Source organism: Eptesicus fuscus, chromosome 22, assembly GCF_027574615.1.
Source record: "Eptesicus fuscus isolate TK198812 chromosome 22, DD_ASM_mEF_20220401, whole genome shotgun sequence".
Lineage (NCBI taxonomy): Eukaryota > Metazoa > Chordata > Mammalia > Chiroptera > Vespertilionidae > Eptesicus > Eptesicus fuscus.
The window spans coordinates 33,090,743-33,112,317 of record NC_072494.1 but is presented as its reverse complement, the minus strand read 5'-3'; positions in this window follow the sequence as shown (position 1 = coordinate 33,112,317).

The following is a 21,575-nucleotide window of genomic DNA, read 5'->3' as shown; positions in this document are numbered from 1 at the left end:
TCCTACCCTCTGGAATCTCTCACCAGTGCCTCCCATTGGCCAAACCCAACTGGAAGCCTCCAGGGGCACAGAGCAGGGAGCGGGAAGGTGGAGAGTGGGCCTTCAGATGCAGAATCTCCACCAAACCCCCGTTGTCCCATTTATCCTCACAATAACCTGATGAGGATGGCTTTGACTATGAACATCTGTGTGTTACTTTTTTAAATGTTTTTATTGATTTCAGAGAGGAAGGGATAGGGAGAGAGAGCTAGAAACATCAATGATAAGAGAGAATCATTGATAGGCTGCCTTCTGCACACCCCACACTGGGGACTGAGCCCACAACCTGGGCATGTGCCCTGACCGGGACTCGAACCGTGTCATCCTGGTTCATAGGTCGACTGACGCTCAACCACTGAGCCACGTTGGCCGAGCTTTGTGTGTTACTGTGGAAGGAAATAAGGCCTGAGAGATTGATTTTTCCGGGATTAAAAGCTAACCCAAGAAAGACTTGGGTCTTTATTGTTTGTAGGAGCGATTGTCGTGTGTGTGTGTGTGTGTGTGAGCTGGGGTAGGTGGTGAGGACAGGAAACACATAGGAAGCTGGAACCCTCACAAGCCACTCTGAAATGGGATCCTGGAAGGGGCCAGGGGAGTCTGGGGCTGGCATTATGGGTTAGGAACTGGACCCGGGGGCTTGGATGCAGGAGGAACACTGGGGTCCCAGGCCCAAGAAGAGGAGACACTGGTGACAGGGAACAGCGAGCTATAGAAGGATTCAAAAAGGTTTCTGTTCAAGAGTCCTTTACATTCACAAAAATTTTGAGGACTCCAGCCCTGGCCGGTGTGGCTCAGTTGGTTGGGTGTTGTCCTGTATACCAAAAGGTTGCCAGTTTCTGGTTCCTGGTCAGGGCATGTGCCTGGTTTGTAGGGGGTGTGCAGGAGGACATTGATGTTTCTCTCTCTTCCACTCCCTCTCTCTAAAAATCAATCAACTATTCTTAAAAAATTTTTTTGAGGACTCTGAAGAGCATTGTTTATGTGGGTTGTATTTCTAATACAATATTTTCTGTATTAGAAATTAAAATGAGAATTTAAAAATATTTATTTTCAATTTACTTAAAAATAACAGCAATAGAGGTACTTCATGTTAATATAAATAACATATTTTTATAAAAAATGTTTTCCAAAACAAAAAGACTTCTGAGAAAAGTGGCATTCTTTTACATTTTTGCAAATCTCTTTAAGCCTGACTGGATCCCATCTGTTTCTGCAAACAATCTGTTGGGATATGTTGTTTTGGTTGAAATATGTGAAGAAAATTCGGCCTCATTCGAATATGTAGGTGGAAAAGGTGGGGATTTTTAATACTTTCTTCAGATAACTATGGATATTCATCTTTGATACTACATGAAAACTCAATAAATGGTAGTTTCTTTTTCTTTTCTGTTTTTTTCTAAAGATTTTTAATTGATTTTTAGAGGGAGGAAGAGAGAGGGAGAGAGTGAGAAAGAGAGAAACATCAATGTGAGAGCAAAACATTGATCAGCTGCCTCCTGCACACCCGCTACTATGGGGTGGAGCCAGAAATCCAGGCATGTGTCCTGACTGGGAATCAAACCCGTAACCTTTTAGTGCATGGGAGGACACCCAACCAACTGAGTCACTCCAGCCAGGGCTAAACAGTAGTTTCTTAAAGGTTATTTGCAATATGAAATTTAAAATCAATAAGCCTCTATTTCATACTCTATTGCATATGCGTATGAAAATACATGGGTGATTCTTCTACTTCTGATGGCTCTTTCATCCATGCATGATCTTGTCGAATCATGCATTGTACATGAAAAAACATGATTTCACTGAGTTATGTAGATCTTCCAAATGCTGACACATTTCATTACATAAGATTAAACTATCCCAGCTTTGTTACTGACCTCATCAGGAAAGATTTTAAGTACTGGGGAGCTATCAAGTTCATGGTGGTGAGTACAAATTTTCCATAATTCTAATTTCCAAAAAGAAAGTCAACTTTTATATTTGGCCACAACTCTGATCATTGTTTTCCTTAAAGTGACAGGCTCGCTTTGTTCATTTTTGAGAAAATTTGTACCCAAAACGTAAGTCTGAATGATCATAGCTGGTTAGTTGTTCTTTAAAATAATAGTGGTGTCCCCTGAAGGAGTAACTAGTTGAGCTCACAGCTCAGACTCACACGTGCTTCTACTTGAGAGGAGGATCGTGGTTCCACAGGCAGCAGAAATGCGTTGTGTGTGCTTCTCGGTCTCACAGAATATTAAAGAGACATGTGCTCAGGGTTGAGCTTTAATAAAGTCGATTATTTCTACTGCGTCATAAAGGATATTCAGAAGCAAGAGCGGTTTTAAAAACAACAACTGTGAGTGTGTGGTGAGGAAAAATAAAAATAGTTCAATCTGGTGCCATTACTTTGGTTCCTGTGGTGTCAGCAGTTTGTCCACCATGGTGAGAGCACATCTGTACAAATGACAACACAGTGAAAAAGACAAAAAGTGCCATAAGAGGATTACAAACATATTTTGACCTTGTGGACCCCAGAGAGTGTCTCGGGGAGCCTAGGGGTCTGTGGACACCCCTTGAGTAGTGCTGAGCTGGAGAATCAGGAATAGATGGTCATGAGGACTGGCCAGCGTGGCTCCATCTGCCCGAGGAACTGCCCAGCCCCTGTCCTACTCTCTTCAGAGGCTCTGGGCCTTTGCTGCCCACACAGACCATCTAGGGGACATGAAATGGTCTCTGCTCAATATTAACTTTTGAATGAATGAATGAATGGAAGGAATAAATAAATGAAGAAATGAGAGACATTTTTCAGATGACAATATCAAGGCTTATTAAATAACTAGAGTCCCGGTGCACGAATTTGTGCATGGGCGTGGTCCCTCGGCCTGGCCAGCGATGGGGGTTGGGGGGTGGGGTGGGGGCAGCTGGCAGGAGGTTGGCTGTGGGAGCGCACTGACCACCAGGGGGCAGCCTGTGATCTCATGGCCTCACCACCATGAGATGGCAGCCGTGTGTGTGTGTGTGTGTGTGTGTGTGTGTGTGTGTGTGTGTGTGTCACTCAAGCTTGTGCCTTCTCTATTCCCCCACCTGCCTTGGTCCAAACTCATTTTTCACTGGAGTCTGATATGCACTATCCATCTCACCTGCGTGCATTTTCAAACAGCCGACATTGACATTGACATTGATTGTAAAATCCCTGGGGAAGAGAATGAAGGCACATGTTCTCCCAGGTCCCTGTACCCTAGAATTGGCCTGACTTTGAGTTAGGAGACCCAGGTCCCTAAACAGGGCCTATCAGTATTAGTTCATCTTTAAACAAGTAACTCCACCCCATGGACTTCGTTTCCTAAATCAATATATTGGGGATGATAATGTACTTATGTATCACTCAGCGAAGCCACAGGAAGGCAGAGGACTATGCCTTGGGCCGGGGTGGCGGCAATGAACTTGGAGGGAAACGAGTGGAACCTAGATGTGTTCCAGGGGCAGAACCAACGAGGCTCTCCAGCATAAAGGACGGTGGTTCTCCTTTGCACCGAGGCCAGGAAGAAACGCCCCTTCCACCACTCACCTCCCTTCCCACACTCTGTCCCCTGTTTCAAGGTTGTGTGTCCCTGGATGCTGCCACTCACCTGCTGTTCCAGCAGCAAGGCCTTGAAGTCACCTTTGCCATCTTAATCGTTTTAAGTGCACAGTTCAGTAGCATTGGTACATTTGCATGGTTATGCAACCATCACCCCATCCTTCTCCAGAACTTTCCACTCATCTGAAACTCTGTCCTGATTACACACTAACTCCCCAATCCCCCCAGTCCTGGCAACCATTCCATTTTTTGTCTATGAATTTGCTCTAAGTCACTCATAGAAGAATCATATAGTATTTGTTCTTTTGTGACTGGTTTATGTCACTGAGTATAACATCCTCAAGGTTCATCTATATTGTAGCATGTGTCAGAATTTCTTTCCTTGTTAAGGCTAAATAATATATATATATATATATATATATATATATATATATATATATATTCCATTATGTTTATCCTTTCATCTGCACACTTGGGTTGTTACTACCTTTCAACTATTACAAATAGGCAACCTGAGTTTTGCATAAGACAGAAGAGTTTAAATCTCAGCTTTGTGAACTTTCTAACTTGGATCAGACGTTCAACTTCCAGGAGTCTCAGACGTCTTACATGAACAATGCAATGGTTTTGGGTGCCTTTTAGGGTTTGTACAGGCAATGAAGGAGAGCGGGGACGTGCAGCGGTTGGTGGTGAGCAGACCTGACAACTGGTGAGTGTGTAGCGCATGCTAGGAAGCTACTTGAATCCCACAGTGTCACTCCCCAGTGCTGCTCTGTAGTCATTGTCTTTGTTAGTCTGCAATAGCTCTATCCCCATATCTCATGCTAGAATCTCACGGGGCATGAACTTGAACATAATAAACAGTCACTGACTCTTCGTTGACTGTTTGACTTGGGGATGGGTGTGTGTGTGACTACATAAAAGCATGAGTGTGAGTGTGTATGTGGGCATATGTGTGTGTGCGAGCACATAGGCTCACTCCGGAGCACCGGAGCGGGTGAGGGTGTGTGTTTGTGGTAGGCAGGGTTGGCAAAGAAATATTGCCCCTGCTGACAGCATATACATCGTGGGCCTGGGGGGCAGTGCGGGGGAATGCTCTGTGCCCACGTATTCTGCACTTGCTTGCCCCCCCCCCTCCCGGCTCTCCACGCTTCTCTCTCGGGAGGGCGGGAGTGTGTGGCGCATAAGTGAGCTGGGAGCTGGGGAGCAGAGTGGCAGGGCGCCCACGGAGCACTTGCAATGGCAGATTCTTTGTTCTGTGGAACGATTCCCCTACCCCCGCCCCCCACACACCCTACAGAGTTGTTTTCTGTGCCAGCCTGGCCTCCCAGTCCCGCAGCCCAGCAGAAGGGCTGTCCCCGCGTGGCTTCTGCAGGCTCTGGCCTGGTGACAACGCAGTCGCCTTCCTGGCACCTCCCCCTCCCCTGGCCACTTTGCCTTGGCAGGTGTGAAATATTAATTGCCTCACTGGGGACTGGGCTCTTTCTGTCTGTCGTGTCTGACCAGAATACCATTCTCTCCTGCAAATATAATTACGTAGGGGGGGCGAGGGGGGGAAGGATGGATGGGAGAGAAGAGGGGGCTGCCTGGCGGGGAGGGGGAGTGTGTGTGGGAGGGGTGTGGAGTGGGGGCTGTGGCTTTTTTTCTTAATCGCCTCTCGCCTGTCTGTTAATTAGGAGCTGAGCTTTGCTACATGCGGAGATATTTTGGTTAATTAGGAAAGAGAAAAGGACAAATTTGTCACGTCTTTTGTTTTCGTTCCACCACGTCTCACGGTGACAGCGGTGGAAGGCTGATGGACTGCTCCGGAGGCAGCACCAGCTGCTCACACCTCCTCCCCGTCCTTGAGAGGCGGGGAGGGGTTCACAGGACCAGGGGGCCCGCGGGGGTGACAGGGCAGATGTGGGTATGGAGTCCGCCTGGGCTGGGCCCATGGAGGTCTCATGCAGACATTCACATCCTTAAACGTGAATGTGAAGCGGATGGCAGGGAGGAGCCCAAACCCCACTAGAAGGAAGGGGACGGGGAGACACTCCTGCGCTGTCCAGTCTGGGTTGTTGGCCTGCGGCTGATACCCAGGGGATGGAGGCTGAAGTTGCTGTGAGCCATCAGAGTGGACAGGTGGTGTGGGGGCCTCCTAAGGTCTTGAGGAGGGAGGGGGGCATGTTCATCTGGAGAAGGGGTGGTGAGCATATGCAGTGTAATACTCCACGAGCTCGTCATCGAATAGACCGCCCAGGGGCTGTGGAAGGTCGCCCGAGTTCTAACTCTGCTCACCTGGCTCAGGTCGCTCTCGGGTCTCGGCTGTACTTCATTCCCTTAGACCCAGAGAGGAGCCCCACCCCCCTGAGCTTCTACCACAGGATGATGAATTACGTGTCAATTCGGCTGGGCTACGGTGCCCAGTTGTTTGCTCAAACACCAGCCTCGATGTTGCTACAAACCTATTTTTAGGTGTGAGTAATATTTACAAGCAGAGACTCGGAGGGAGGCAGACTGCCCTCCCTAGTGTGAGGGAGCCTCAGGCAATCGCTGGAGGTCTTCCGAGCAAAGACCGAGGCTTCCTGAGCAAGCAGAGCTTCTGCCTCCAGGCTGCACCCCAGATCTTCCCTGAGCCTCTCGCCTTCCAGCGGCCCCACAGATTTCAGACCCAAGACTCTGTCAACTTTGCCCGGCCAGCGTGGCTCAGTGGTTGAGCGTTGACCTATGAACCAGGAGGATATGGCTCGATTCCCAGTCAGGGCACATGCTTGGGTTGCTGGCTCGATCCCCAGTGTGGGGCATACAGGAGGCAGCCGATCAGTGATTCTCTCTCATCACTGATGTTTCTATGGCTCCCTTCGTCTCCGAAATCAATAACAATATATTTTTTTAAAAAAAGAAAAAGACTGGGTCAACTTTTACGTTATTTTCCTGCTGGCCCACCTACAAATTTCAGATTCGACAGTTCCCCCAACTACATGAGCCAGCTCCTTAAAATAAATCTATCTATAGGTAGTATATAGATATGAATAGGTATCCGTCATTGGCTCTGTTTCTCTGGTGACTAATTCATACCATTTCAACCCTTACCTGCAACCTGGTTGTCTCCAGCCTTAGTCTGTGAGGGCAGAAGCAAAACTGGGTCCCGTAACGCCCCCTGGCTCCAGCAGAGGGTCTGACTGTAATAGGCCTTAATATGTATTTATTGCCCATTGAATGAGTTATTTGGGAAACAAGAAAGACCTACATCCCTGAAACCAATCAACTCACCATCCAAGGCAGCACAGGCCGTTCCTGCCTTACAAATGGATTGAGTTCCAAAAATTCATTTGAGTCAGTTGTCTAAAGCCTTTTCCCATAACAACAAGGATATCAGTGCTGGCAAGCGTCCCGGGCTGGCTGCCAAAAACCTATTTAACCCACAGTATAGATTAAGTACTGTGCATTTGCCATGAAAAATGGTAGAAAACAATACTCTTGCAAGGCTAGTAATTAAGAGAGAAATGTGATAGTATTGAGTAAAATGGGTAATTTTTTATTTTGAATATTCGAGTTTGAGGAACATGCATGAGCAGGTAGAGAGGACTCATGGAAAATCTGAATGGAATTTCTAAATCTTTTCAAGGGTTTTAGAAGTCAATGAGACCACGTCTTTATTTGATCTCATTTTTCTGCAAAGCTCAAGGTTGTCCCTCCCCCTCATTATAAGGCATTGTTAAAATTGTTTTATAATGAGGCCAGTTATTGGTCTAAATTAAGGTCATTATTTTGTTCACAAATGTAACAAAATGGGAGAAAAGGAATCCTCCGGTGCTTGGGCGAGAGTTAGAGAAAACAGCACAGAACTGATAACGGGGTATGGCTGTGTGGGCATGAGAGGGCCAGAGATGAAGTCCACGGCCAGGAGGCATGATGCACTGGAAGGGAGGCAGGCTGGAGCAGGTACCCAGACTCCCAGGGGCATGTAGGGGAAGTGGAGAGCTGCCTCCCATCAGTTCCCCCACCAATCACCAGGAGGCGCTGTTGTCCCGTCCTGGGGTGGGCAGCCTTTGAGGAGTTGTTGGGATAAAGGGGAGGGAGGGAGTGTGAAGGGCATTTCCAGGTTGGGAGTTACTCCTGCAAAGCCACTCTGAGGTTATAAAGATCCAAACAATGTGTTGCAGACTACAAATACCCTAGGAGCCAAAGGAAGGAGTGTGGACAGTGAGTGAACCACAGATAAGGCGAGCCTGGGACCCGCCTTTGAAGGCCGGCAGGAAGGCAGGGGACGGGCTTCATGACCAAAAGGGCCAGTGTGAGCAAAGTGCCTGCGGCCAGAGGAGCTTGGTGAGTTCAGGGAAAGGAGATAATTCCGAGGTATTGACACTGTGCAGTAAAGCAACATAAATGGGATGCTTGGATTGGGGAGTGTTTCTCAGGGTTGGGGTTGCGGGGAGCAAGACAATGAGTTCTTTTTAAAAGGAGTAAATAAAAGCGTTCTATTTGGAAATGATTTAAGATTTACAGGAAAGTGGCAGAGAGAGTCCAGGGTTTCAGGTACCCTTCACCCAGCTTCCCCTCATGTTAACACCCTACATAATCACGGTACATGGACTGATACGAAGACATTAACATCAGTACGATGCTAGTAAGTAAACTGTAGACTTGACTCTCGTTTCACCAGTTGTCCAATTGATGTGCATTTTTTCTGTTCTGGGATCCCACTCAGGATAGACGTGACACTTCGTCGGCCTTCATCCCCTCTAACCGGAGGCGGTTTCTCAGCCTTCCCTAGTTTTTCATGATCTCGACAGTTCTGAGTATTTTTGTCAGGCATTTGTAGGTTGTCCCTCAGTTGGGCTTGGTTGATATGTTCTCATGATTTGAGTGAGGTTTGGGGTTTTTAGGACACAGAGGTGAGGTACCCTGCTCACTGAATTATCTCAGGAATCACATGATCTCAACGTGACTCATTCCTGGGGAAGCAAACATTTCAAGGCCCTCTCTAAGGGCCGATTCAGCCAACTTTCCCCGAATAATCCAGCACTCCTGCCTACAGGCCCCTTACTGTCCAGACGAACTAGGGGAGGTGACCTGCTCTGGAGAAGTGGCTTGCTCATCAGGATTCCTCATTGAAAAGTCACTGTTTTGCCTGACCAGTGTGGCTCAGTGGTTGAGTGTCAACCTGTGAACCAGAGGTCACGGTTCCATTGGTTTGATTCCTGGTCAGGGCACATACCCAATTCCGGGCTTGATCCCCAGTGTGGAGCGTGCAGGAGGCAGCCAACCAGTGATTCTCTCTCATCATTGATGTTTCTGTCTCTTTCTCCCTCTCCCTTCCTCTCTGAAATCAATATATATATTTAAAAAAAGAAAAGTCACGACTTTTCCCTTTTCATACTCTGTTAGAGGCCAGTCACTAAGTCCCGCCCACACTCAAGGGGATGGAAATTAAGCTCCACCTTCTGGAGGAAAGAGTAGCAAACATTTAAGGAGATACGTTAAAACCACCAAGAAATAACACACATTTGGGTGGAAATGCTTTGAAGCTACACAAAAATCCCAGTTTGATGCGTTCATTGTTGGGTTAGTTGACTTTGCTATAACCTGGGGACAGAGGACACAGGCAGGAGATTGAGACACAGGGTGATGGCTCTGGGGTCCTCAGCACTAGAGAGTGGTAACAGCCGGAGAAGTTCATTCTTTGCCTGTGGTCAGTCACCCAGGGACTTGTACCAGGGCTGGGACTGACTGAGTGTTGAGAACCTGGCCAGGGCCTCTGCGGACGTGGTCGTGGTGGTGAGAGAAGTGGAGGAGGAGGAGGAACTGGAGGAGAAGCACAATTAGCATGGGTTCCCAGCTAGCAATTCGTGGCCATCTTTTCTAGTGGGGAGCTCAGGCAGTCAGGGCTGTAAGGATTCTGTCTTGTCCCCCGGCTTCCCTGCTTGGCCCTGGGATGGGCCCGAATGGGAAAGATGCTTCTTTGAAAGCCTTACTTCTGAGCTGTGGAAGGAGCCTGCTCCCCGAGCACTCGGGAGCTGCTGGCAGCCTCTTGTTCAGGGCTGCAACCTGACAGCGCAGATGCTGGTCCACTGATTGTGGTCTGTTCCTGGTCACCCTCCCCCCATCCCCAGATTTGGGGGATCGTGAACAGGGTGGTGGTGGGGGGACTCACTTGAGCTCTGCTGGTGTGCAAGTAGCAGCAATGCACCATTGCAGGAGCTCGTGTCCCAGTGTCCGGGCCCTGGAGGTTCTGCCCCTCCTAGTTTTTTCTTCCACGTCTCAGCTTTAAAGACAGGTGCCCGGAATCGGGAGTTGTTTGTGCAGAGCTGGGGTTTGGATCAGCTGCTGGGTGTCCCAAGGGCTAGTTAGGACTTCCTTTCTCCTTTACTCAGCCACCTCTGTCACTGTCCAGCCTCTGAGGCCGACTCAAAGGGCGTTATCCCAAAATATCTCCTAGGATTAACTAAGCCTGGCTCCTGATGTCTTGGTTTGAATCGCTTGTTGCTTTAGATGCCAGTTCTCACCTCGTGCACGTGTGTGTGTGTGTGTGTGTACGTGAGTGCACGCTCTCATACATTAAATGGACTGTGAATTGTCTCTCAGCATCTTCAGCCTTTCTTTGATTTATTTGATTCCATCTCACCTCCTCCAAAAAGCCTTCCTGGATTAGCGTTACATCAACCCAATTTTAGTGCAGCCAAGTTAGCATCAGTTCTATGCTGTCTGTATTACTGAGCAGTTTCAAATGTGAACATTCTGTCACCTCCTCTAGATAGAGACCCTTGAGGGTCTCTCTTACCTCCCTAAGTCTGTATATTGCCATGCGGACTAAAGCATAAACACTGAAGGTCTTGATCTTCTATGGTCCCCAGTGACTTGTGACTCTGGAATGGATGAAGATTGGATCAACCTTCCAGGAATCTGGGGTTCTCCTGTTTATTCTCCTACCATGTCTGCGGGTGCGGGAGTGGGGGTAGGGGGAAAGTGCCTCTTATTCTAAGCCCATGGCCAGGCCTCTGTTCTGTAGCTTCCCCATTTCCCCAAAGAAATGAGCAGGCAGCAGAATGAGACTTACGCCAAGAGATTCAAAGAATCTCTACCCTGAGGTCCCCCTGCCCCCTGGAGAAAGGGCCTGGTGCCTACGGTAGTGATTGATGCCATGGACAGAAGGGGGAAAGCCCACTGGTTCTACCCAGGCCTTGTTTTTTTCCCCTCCTTACCGCATTATTTGCATTCGGCGAGGAGGTGACACATTCTAGAACATAACCTCCCTTTTCCATTCCAGGAATCTAATTGTTACTTCTGTGTTTGTGAAAGATAAAGGATTAGCAAGAATGCTTTGCATTAAGGCATCATTTGTAAATGCTTTATAATTATTTATGAAATTATCCTGCATTTTATAGCATGGCGATAATAACTTAAATTGATGTATTAAACATGCGCAACCATTATTTCAACAATATTAAATGCACCTCTGAAGAAGAATCATTTCATAAATATGAAGGAAGCATTCAGAAGTGGCACCTTAATTTAAGACATTACAGGCTTCGTGACACCCGCAGCCACGACCCTTTCTCTCGAAGACAGATGCAGTTTCGTATCTGGCTGCAGCGCTGTTCCTCTTTCTTGAAGTGAAAATGAATTCTTAATTTAAAATATGTATTATCGAGGTAATTTTGGCAATGTGATGAAGCAATGGGAGAGGAGATAAGAAGCGGAATTTCCAGGGACCGGAACAAATTGGACAAACCTTATCTAGATTCCTGGTCTCCACCTTCCCATGCCCGGGATCCTGAGACTCAGCTGATTTGGGGGTATCCTGCAGGGCTGGAGGAGGGGTTCAGAACTTACGGAGGGTGGAGACGGTTATGCTTTTACCCTCTAAAGCCCTGGCTTGGGGGCTGCTTTGAGCAAAGGAAACGCCAAAATAAGAAGATCCATTTTGCACAGGTCTCTGCAATACAGGGGGAGAATCCAGGAGAAATGTGAAAGTTGGGAAACAAGGATGGGGAGGAAGAGGAGAAAGGAAAAACATAAATCCCAGTCTGTTGTTTGTGAGAAGCTGGTTAGTTTAGTTTCTTTTTTAGACAAGTTATTGGATCCAAGGCCAATCAGCCTTGTCTCCCTGGCAGTTCAGCTTCAGTCTTCTGCTGGTGGTGCCCTCTGCTGGTCACTGTCAGAATTTCAACATCACTCCTTCAAGAGTGTTAATGTCCACCAAGGAATGAAGTGCTTTCCCGGGTCTAGCCCCTGTGCTAAGTGTTTTATAAACGTGATCTTGTTCAATTCTCACAAAAGTTATTGGATGAGAAAACTGAGCCTCAGAGAGTTTGAAGTGCAGGTCTAACCTCTTAACTGTTGGACTATACTGAGTCAGCAGGCCAGAGAGCTGACCTTGGCTAGCCCTGTTATCTCGCCCCAGGCCCACGGATGAATGCAAACCTAGGCTGAAGTTCAAGGCCATAATCCAGTCTTAGTAATCCTATTTGGAAGTGCATCTTAGTGTCCACCTTAAATTCAGCAATATCTCAAGCGCATGTCCTTTGGGGTAGAATGGGTCTTTGAAATTAATATTCTTTATTCTAAGCTCTGGTACTGGCCCCTGTGTGTGCGAATACTGGAAGTCATGCTGATTCCTCTTGTACTCTCTCGCCTCATACCCAATCCCTACCAGGGAAATCTGTCAGCTGTACCTTCAGAATACCCAGAATCTGGCTTCTTTGTGCCATCTCCACCATGACCATCTTGGTCTGAGGAGCTGTCCTTGTGTATTTGAGGTATTGCTCTAGCCTCCTCCTGGCCTTCCTACTTCTTCACTCTCCTTCTGTCCCTGAGCTGTCTATTCTAAACACCGTGGTCAGAGAGAGTCTATTAGAACATAAATCGAGCCCTAGCCAGTTTGGCTCAGTGGATAGAGCGTCGGCCTGTGGACTGAAGGGTCCCAGGTTCAATTCCGGCCAAGAGCACATGCCTGGGTTGCAGGCTCGATCCCCAGTAGGGGGTGTGCATGAGGCAGCTGATCAATGATTCTCTCTCATCATTGATGTTTCTCTCTCTCTCTCTCCCTCTCCCTTCCTCTCTGAAATCAATAAAAATAATTTTTTAAAAAGAACATAAATCGAATTGTGTCTCTTCTTCCGTCCCATTCTGGGAAAAAGCCAAGTGGTCTTACACTGATCTATAGGACACTATAAAATTGGGCCTCTCTGCCTACATCTGTCACTTCTCTCTCATTTTCTCACTATGTGCTCACTCTGCTCCACCTGCTTGGACTTCTTTGAATAGGCAAGTCACGCTCTGCCTCTGAGCCTTTGCACTGGCTGATCCCTCTGTCTGGAACGCCCTTCCTCCAGATATCCTCAGAACGTACTCCCTCACCTCCTTGAAACTCCTAGAATGCCACCTTCTTAGTGAGGCCTACCCTGACCACCTATTTAAAATTACAACCCCCCTGCCCCTCATTGTCAATCTTCCTTCCCTGCTTTATTTTTCAACAAAGCATGTACCACTTCTTGGTATGTCATCCAACATACGTCTTTAATACGTTTATTGTTTGTCTCCCCTACTAGAATGTATGCCCGCCGAGGGCAAGTTTGCATCTGCTTTGTACACTGCCCTAACCCTAACCCTAACCCTAACCCTAACCCTAACCCTAACCCTAACCCTAACCCGGGGCATTCGAGGTACTTAGCTAATACTTGTTAAATACATAGTGCTGGTCCCTTGTCCCCAGTTGGTGACAGGTAGGGTGACGAATTGTCCTGGTTTGCTCAGAACCGACCTGGCTTTAGCACTGGAAGTCCAGCACTTGGGAAATCCCTGAGCTCCTGGCCAGTGGGGACTGCTGGTCATCTGAGTGACAGTCTTGAAGAGCATCAGGAAGGCACAGCGTCCTCAGGGGCGAGCTGAGCATCTGGAGGAGGTGCCCCTCTCCCTCCACGTCGTTAGGGGAATGGCTTCATCTCGGGTTAAGCCTTCTGAGTTATTGAAATTGCAGCTTATTATGAAGAAGAAAGTGAGTTTCTATTTCCTTGTAAGTGGCACAGGAGCAGACAAATGACCATGTAATGATGGTCCAGTGGAGCGATTATTTGCCCGAGATGGAGCGGCATAAAGCATCCCTTTGACTAACTCTGCCTCTGCCTTCCTACCCACACAGGGAGGCCAAGTTCAGTGGCCAGTAAATCTTCCTCGGGCCTCCCTGCCCTGGGACTGCCATCTCCATAGCAGCTCACTGGCTGGCCTGGTCCTCCCCTGCCCGGCTGACCCCTGGGTCTCCTGGCTGTGCTTTAGGGTGATCAATCCCGGGCAGAGCCCAGGGCAGGGGTGAAAGGAGACAGGCAGAGAGAGAGGGCAGCTCGAAGGCTCAGGGTGTGACCTTGAATCAAGGCCTATGATGGGCTGTGGCGAGCAATGGAGCAAGGAGCAGGGATCAGAACGAGGTGCAAAGGCGGTGTCTTCAGGGTTGCTTGGGCATGAAGGCCAAGGGGAAGGGTCAGACAGAAAGTGAGGAAGGGCTGGGAAGAGCAGGAAGCCCTCGATAGGGTCCGTAGCAGCTGAGGGGGATACCTGGAGACTGTTCTCTCTTTGAAAAAATCTCAGTATTTACTCAGGATGTTTGGTCCCCGAGTCTGCCTTCCATAGTCTCCTTGGGTTCCCATAACAAAGCACCACAGACTGGGTGGTGGCTTAGGCAGCTGACATTTAGTTCTCATAGTTCTAGAGGCTGGGAGTCCAAGGTCAAGGTGCTGGCTGATCTGGTTTCTGGGGAGAGCTCTCTTCTTGACTTTAGGATAGTCTTCTTGCTGTGCCCTCACAAGGGAGGGAAGGATGGAGAGAGAGAGAAAACTAAGAAGAACAAGAAGAAGAAGAAGAAAGGGGGTGGGAAGAAAGAGGGGTGAGAAGAAAGAGGGGAGAAACTCACTTTCTCCTTCATGCACACAGGCCCAAGCTCTGATGTCTCTTTCTCTTCTTTTTTTTAAATCTATTTTTATTGATTTCAGAGAGGAAGGAAGAGGGAGAGAGAGATAGAAATATCAATGATGAGAGAGAAACATTGATCAGCTAGCTACCTCCTGCATGCCCCTACTGGGGATTGAGCTCGCAACCCGGGCATGTGCCCTGACCAGGAATCTAATCCAGACTTCCTGGTTCATAGGTCGGCGCTCAACCACTGAGCCTCATTGGCCAGGCTCTTTCCCTTATTATAAGGGCACCAGCCCCATCAGAATGGGGCCCCACCCTTATGGCCTCATTTAACCTTTGTCATCTCCCCATAGACACTACCTTCAAATGCAGTCACAATGTGGGTTAGAGCTTCAACATAGGAATCGGGGGGCCCACAAACACCCAGTCCATTCCATTGCCTAATAGGACAGGTGCTTCCTCTTGGCCCCTGGCATGGCCCCCAGAGACGCAGCCTGAGAAAGGCTCACTTTCAGCCTGGGGATCATGCCTGTCCCCAGGTATTTAAATCGATGGTTCTCAAGGGGTGGTTCCCCGCGCCAGCAGCGTCAGCATCATGGAAACCAGTCAGAAGATGCACATTCTCGCCAAGCCAGTGTGGCTCAGTGGTTGAGTGTCGACCTATGAACCAGGAGGTCACGGTTTGATTCCCAGTCAGGGCACATGGCTGGGTTGCGGGCTCGATCCCCAGTGCAGGGCGTGCAAGTAGCAGCCATGCAATGATTCTCTCTCATCATTGATGTTTCTCTCTCTCTCTCTCTCCCCTCCTTTCCTCTCTGAAAGCAATAAAAATATAGTTTAAAGAAATGCACAGCCTCAGGCCCCACCCTAGACCTCCAGAACTAGGGGCTGCAGCTGTGGGTTTTTCACAGCCTCTCCAGGCATTTCTGATGCAGGGTGGAGTTGGAGAACAGTGACTGTGCATACAAGAGTGTCTCCCGTGAGAACTGTGGTTTTGAGATTCTCAAGCTTTAGTGTCAGGATCACCTGTGCGTGGAAAAACACAGTCTGGCCCCACGTGCAGAGTCTGGGGCCCGGGGTCCGGGGACGAGGCTGGAGAACCGCATTTCCCTCTAGTTCCCAGGTGCTTGCTGTGGGCTCCTCTGGGCCCTTTCTCAGGAAGCTGCTCTTCCGGCCGCGGGAGGACCTTCCCTGTGGCCCCAGTTCCAAGTGTTCTGTCTCCTTCACCCCGGACGTGGCTGAGCCCGACTCCCCCAGGTTACACTGCCTTGGGCTGTTGCTCAGCCCCCACTGGCAGCTGGTGCCTGCCGCTCCCAGGCCCGATCCCTGTCCGAGCACCTGCTGCCTCTCATTTCAGGCTCAAACTGGAGGTGGGGAAGAGGCCCAGTAGGCGAGGGTCACAGCTGGTCAGTCCCTGGCCAGGCCTCTGCCAGGGCGCCCGGCAGCTGCTCTCAGCCTGGTCCCTGCCTCTGGAGAGGCCTCTCTTCCCTGCGCCTTGCTCTCCCCCAGCTGCACGTCGGCTGTATGAGTGGATCCTTGTTTTCGTTTCTGCTCGGACCCTGGATGGTGTAGCCAGGGCTCTGCCACTAAGACCAGACTTTATTGCCCCCTTTCTCCCGCTTCCCTGGTTTTCTGACTGTGGCCTGCTCCAGGGGATGCCTACCCCCCCCCCCCCCCCCGAGCCGGGCACCTGGGAGTTCCATCCTCAGTGCATCCCGAGGGCCAGGCCACCCCTGCTGCCCTGCCTTCCACACCCTGTGTCTGCAGCAGCCCCAGTCCCAGTGCGCAAGGGGCTGGCCCACCCGGTGGCAGGCCTGGCCCCAAGTCCTCCCTCCAGGAGCCCACCAGCTGCAGCCTTCCCTGCAGGCTGGGCCAGGCAGCGGGATAGACAGGTCCCAGGTTGCTCCTGGGGCAAGGCTGGCACTTGGAGAGGGAGTGGTGCTCAACTGCATGTTGCCGTGGCCAGGGAGGGGTGGGCTGAGCTGTTGGCTGGGCGCCCGAGCCCTTAGGATTAGGGACAGGTGGTGGGGTTTTATTGCATTGTTATCAATTATAGGGGTCCTTCAGCAGTTGCTGGCTGGGAATAAGAGGAACGAGGAAGCCTGTGGTTTTTGTCCTAATTTGTTTGGTTTGGGGCTGGACCCCAAGCTCGGAAACCACAGTAATTAGCGCAGCTGCAGAATTGGGCACACGCAGCACACGCTGTCGCTGCTCCAAGGGCCTGGGCCAGCACCACTTCCCCTGGCTCTGACATGGGCCTTTGTCAGCTGGGGGGTGGGGGCAAGATTGTAGCAGCGGATGTGGAGGGACGGGGCTCTGAGCTCCCAGCCTTTCCTCCCACCTGTTTTGGTCTGTGGAGCGCTCCCCCATTTTCTGAGTCTGGGTGGGAGCTGGGAAGGGAGGGCGGCCGGGGATGAGGAGGGCAGAGAAGGGGTGGCACAGCCTCTGAGTGGCTTGGAGGCTCATTGGAGAGGCTGGGTGTGGGGCTCGCTGAGAAGGGCATTGCAGGCACGGGGCAATGGAGCTGTGCTAGGCCCGATCTGCTGCTGGCCAAGCCAACGAGAAATTCACAAAGGAACTGAGTGGGAAAAGGGGAGGCAAGAGTCAGAAAAGTGGGGGGCACTGGGCCTACTGAGAGGGGCTCTGTGTCAGCCACAGGCAGGATGGGGCTGGGGGCATATTGCCATGGGGAGCACAGCACTTTGATCGGAAGCACATTCCAGGCCTGTCACTGGTGCCACAGGCTGTGGGATCCGTGACGTACATGGTGGCCATCCCACAGCCTCCCCGGGGGCTCCGGGGCCACCCTGGCTCTCCCCTGTCCCTCTCAGGTCCTGCCTGAGATGCCCCTTCTCAGTGCCCCAGTGTGAATGCTGGGTGACCTCTGTGTGCTCAGGAGTGTCCAGAATCTGATGCTTGCTGACTTTAGTTCTTTGCCTTTAATCGCAGGAGGAATAATCGCAGGAAGGGTTTAGGGCAGACATCAGGAAGATACTCGTACTCATAAAAATAGGCGAGGAGCAGAAGGTCATGCCTGAGGGTTGTCTGGACAGTCTAGACCAGGCGTCCTCAAACTACGGCCCGCGGGCCACATGCGGGTGTTTTTGCCGTTTTGTTTTTTTACTTCAAAATAAGATATGTGCAGTGTGCATAGGAATTTGTTCATAGTTTTTTTTTAAACTATAGTCCGGCCCTCCAACGGTCTGAGGGACAGTGAACTGGCCCCATTTAAAAAGTTTGAGGACCCCTGGTCTAGACAGACGAAGGGGTCCGTCTGTCCCGCTGATAGCTGATCTCTCTGGGGGCTGGGGAGGAGCCCACGGACCAGAGACACGGAGGGTTCTGTGCGCAGACTTAAGGCCAGATGCACACCTGGGGACTAGGACGCACCGACTACCATTTTCTTCCGTGGCTGCGTGGTCTCCTTGTAGTGTGGCCAGAGGGTCAGCCCTCCTAGTGCCACAGGGAGCAGAGCCACTGAGAGACAAGGAGGTGGGAGCCGACACTGGCCTCAGCCTGCTTTAGGCAAATGACCCCGGCCTCTCCCATGTAGAGTTCCATGGGACACACTTCCTTCCTTCTCCTGAGCAAGCCCAGAGGATGTGCCATGGTAAATGGCAGCCCTTGGCTTCTTCTCCTTCCCTGGCCATTCCCGAAGGGTCTGGATGGACAGAGGAAGAGGCAGGGAAAGGAGAAAACACCCAGATCCTAAGAGATGGCCAATGCGGGGAGAGACCGGGAGAGAAGTGGCTTTAAGGGTCGAACACTAGGCCTTTGGGCTGTGGCTACATTTTGGGGTGAGGAAGATTTGGAGGGGCATTTCCCTCGGGCCGGGTCTCCTGTGGATGAGCTGAAAGCCAGAAGGACTGTGCCAGCCGGGGGACCTCAACATCGTTGTCCCCCACACTTCCATCTTAACGACCTGACACCCCCTGGGAGCCTCACTGCACTGGCTCCACTTCCGTTCCCCATCTGTAGGGAACGCTGATGGAACAGCGATGATGCCTATTTTGTTCGTTGTGGTAACCTCCAGGCCTAGAACTTAGTAGGAACTCAATGAGGTTGGATCAATGAATTTCCCCATGAGGGAGATATTGCTGCTGGGCCCGGAGCTGGGCATGGCGGCTTCCCACCATTTCTACTGGGGGCTCTTCCATCTGGTTTCTTTCTCTTCTCAGACCCCCTCCCTTCTTCATATTCTACTGCCTTCATGTTTCTTTTTTTCATTTTCTCGATTTCTTCTCCATAGGCCTACCCTGATCCCCGGATGTTCTTAAACACACAGGTTATGCATTTATAGCATGCATTCTCAATGGGACCTCTCCAAAGGCCCATCCCACTAAGAAAACATACAGACGCAGTCCCAGTCCCACGGGGCACTCTCCTTAGACCTTTCCAGGGTTCCTCTTAAGACAGTGGTCGGCAAACTCATTAGTCAACAGAGCCAAATATCAACAGTACAACGATTGAAATTTCTTTTGAGAGCCAAATTTTTTAAACTTAAACTTCATCTAACGCCACTTCTTCAAAATAGACTCGCCCAGGCCATGGTCTTTTGTGGAAGAGCCACACTCAAGGGGCCAAAGAGCCGCATGTGGCTTGCGAGCCACAGTTTGCCGACGACGGCTCTAAGACATTCTGAAAGGCCTGGGTCAGACTTTGCTCAGGCAGGCGGAGCAGGCCCAGCTTGCGACTTGATTGTGTCACTCTGACCACACCTCATACTCTATGTTCTCTTAACCTGACGATGTTGGACATTCTTTCAAAGGAATAGAAGCCTTTCACACTCCTCCCTGAGATATAAACTTTATTTTCCTGATGTGGCTGACTAAGTATTGGAGCTCGGCTCCCAGAAAATGTATCAACCAAAGTAGCATTCTGAGAAAGTACTGACAATGAGAGTTTCTATAAGAGACTGATTTGTAGCACAGAAAATAATTGTAGAGGGATTTTTGAGACGGAGGCATCAGTGGGATGGGGGTGGGGTGGGGGTGGGGGGGGAATGTAGGTTGCCATCAGTGATTTGGTCACAAAGTCAACTTCTAGAGAGTATCCAAAAATTAGTATATAGTTACCCTGGCTATCTATACCTTCTATCTCAACTTCTCTAGCCATGGCAAATAATCAAGGTGGGTAATATAAGAGCCAGAAATTCTGTAATAAAAATATTCTTCCATCAAAAAAGTTTACCTCACATACTGGTGTTGCGCCTGTAATGGCCCTTTAAGTGAACCTGGCTTGCCCACACTTGAAGTCCCACCTTTGGAACTAATAAAGCAAGCCCAGTGTGGTAGGTACCCTTTTAGATGGCCCCAGGGGTTCCAGTCTCTTGATGTTCACCTACCTGTATAACCCCTTCCCCTTCCATGAGGGATGGGCTTATTGATTTGCTTCCAATGAAAAAAATATGACAAAAGTGATGGCACGTGACCTCCAAGATTAGGTTATAAAAAGACTATGGTTTCCATCTCGGGAGCTTGCTCTCCCTCGCAATTTCTCCCTTTTTGTTGTTGTTGTTTCTCTCTTTTCAACCACAGCTACCAGGTTGTGAGAACATTTAGGCAGCCTATGGAGAGGCCCATGAGGTGAGAAATTGAGGTCTGCCAGCAACCACGGGAGTGAGCTTAGAAATGGACCCTCCATCCTGCCCCATCCCCGAGTTAAGCCTTTGAGAGGTGGCCACCTCTGGTCTTCAGCTTGACTTCAACCTCAGGAGAGACTTTGAACCAGAGGTATGCAGGGAAGACACGCTCAGATTCCTGATCTACAGAAACTGAAAGATAGTAAAAGTTTGTTGTTATCGGCCACTCAATTTCAAGGTGATGTGTTACACAGATAACTAATATACCCAGTTATTACTCGTTCTTGATCTCCGGGATTCTTTCAGACTCCCTGTGTTTGCCACTGTCCCTACTAACCCTTCTTTAGCTCCCTGACTCTCCCCCCGCTATTCCATCATATCCTTAGCTCCTTCGCTAGCTCCTTGGTTTGATGGTCATGTCTTGGATCTTAACATGTGGCTCTGACCTTGGTATCTCTCCAGACACAAATGTTAGGGTCTGCCTTCTGACTTCGCACGTCGTAATCTTATGGTAGAAGCAACTTCCTGAACCCAGGAGCAGAATCAGTAAAACAGCTGACTTACCCCAGCAGGAAAGCGCAACCAGAAGCTCTGGGAAGATTTTCAATGAAAGTTGAAACCACCTCCTTATCATGAGAAAATCCCTCGCATTGTAGCCCTTCACCCCATTCTTAGTGTTCCTATCAATCTGGACTTTCCTGCATTTGTTAGCTGATGGATGGCAACTGGTTGACTCACGACTTTGTAAAAACAAGATGTTGTTTTTGGATGTTTTTCTTTCCTCCTTCTCCCTCCCACCCTGCCTCATTTAAAAGCTTTCATTCTTTAAGTCTAGTCAGTATTTCATTCGTTATTATTATTATTTTTGGAATTTAGACATTGAAATGATCGGGTCTGGGTTCCGTTACATGGCCTGGTGACTTAGGGTAAATAATCTCTGAGACTGTGAGAATATATGGCTACTTTTTCTCAGTCATCCAGGTCTCATGATAGTTTGGGCCTCGGAGTAAAATCAGGGGCAAACCTAAGGGTGGTCATAGAACTGGAATTCGATTCTTGTTCACTGGATTTCCAGCAGATACTCTCACGTTCAATTCAAAGTTCCTGGGTGGGTTGGGGGCATCTAGACTAGGTTAGAAATAGGACACGATATTCCTCATCTCTGTCACCAGGGCATGATATACCAATAGATGGAAATGCTTGGTAAGAAGCCATGACTGTTTGCCTAGATGCATGGTAAATGTTTGCTGAAATGATGACCAAAGATTAAGGCCCAATGAGGACCTGTGTGGCCACGCCACCTGCTCTTCTTGCATGATTTCATCTGTGATCATACTGCAACCATCATCAGTGACCTGATAATTCCCAAAGCATTAGCTCCAGGCCGTTATCTCTCTTGAGTTTCAGACCCATGTCTCTAGCAGCTCACTAGATGACTGCCCTTGAGTGTCCCTCAAGACACCAAAGCTCCTCATGTTCAACATTGAACTTGCTTTCACCCAAAGC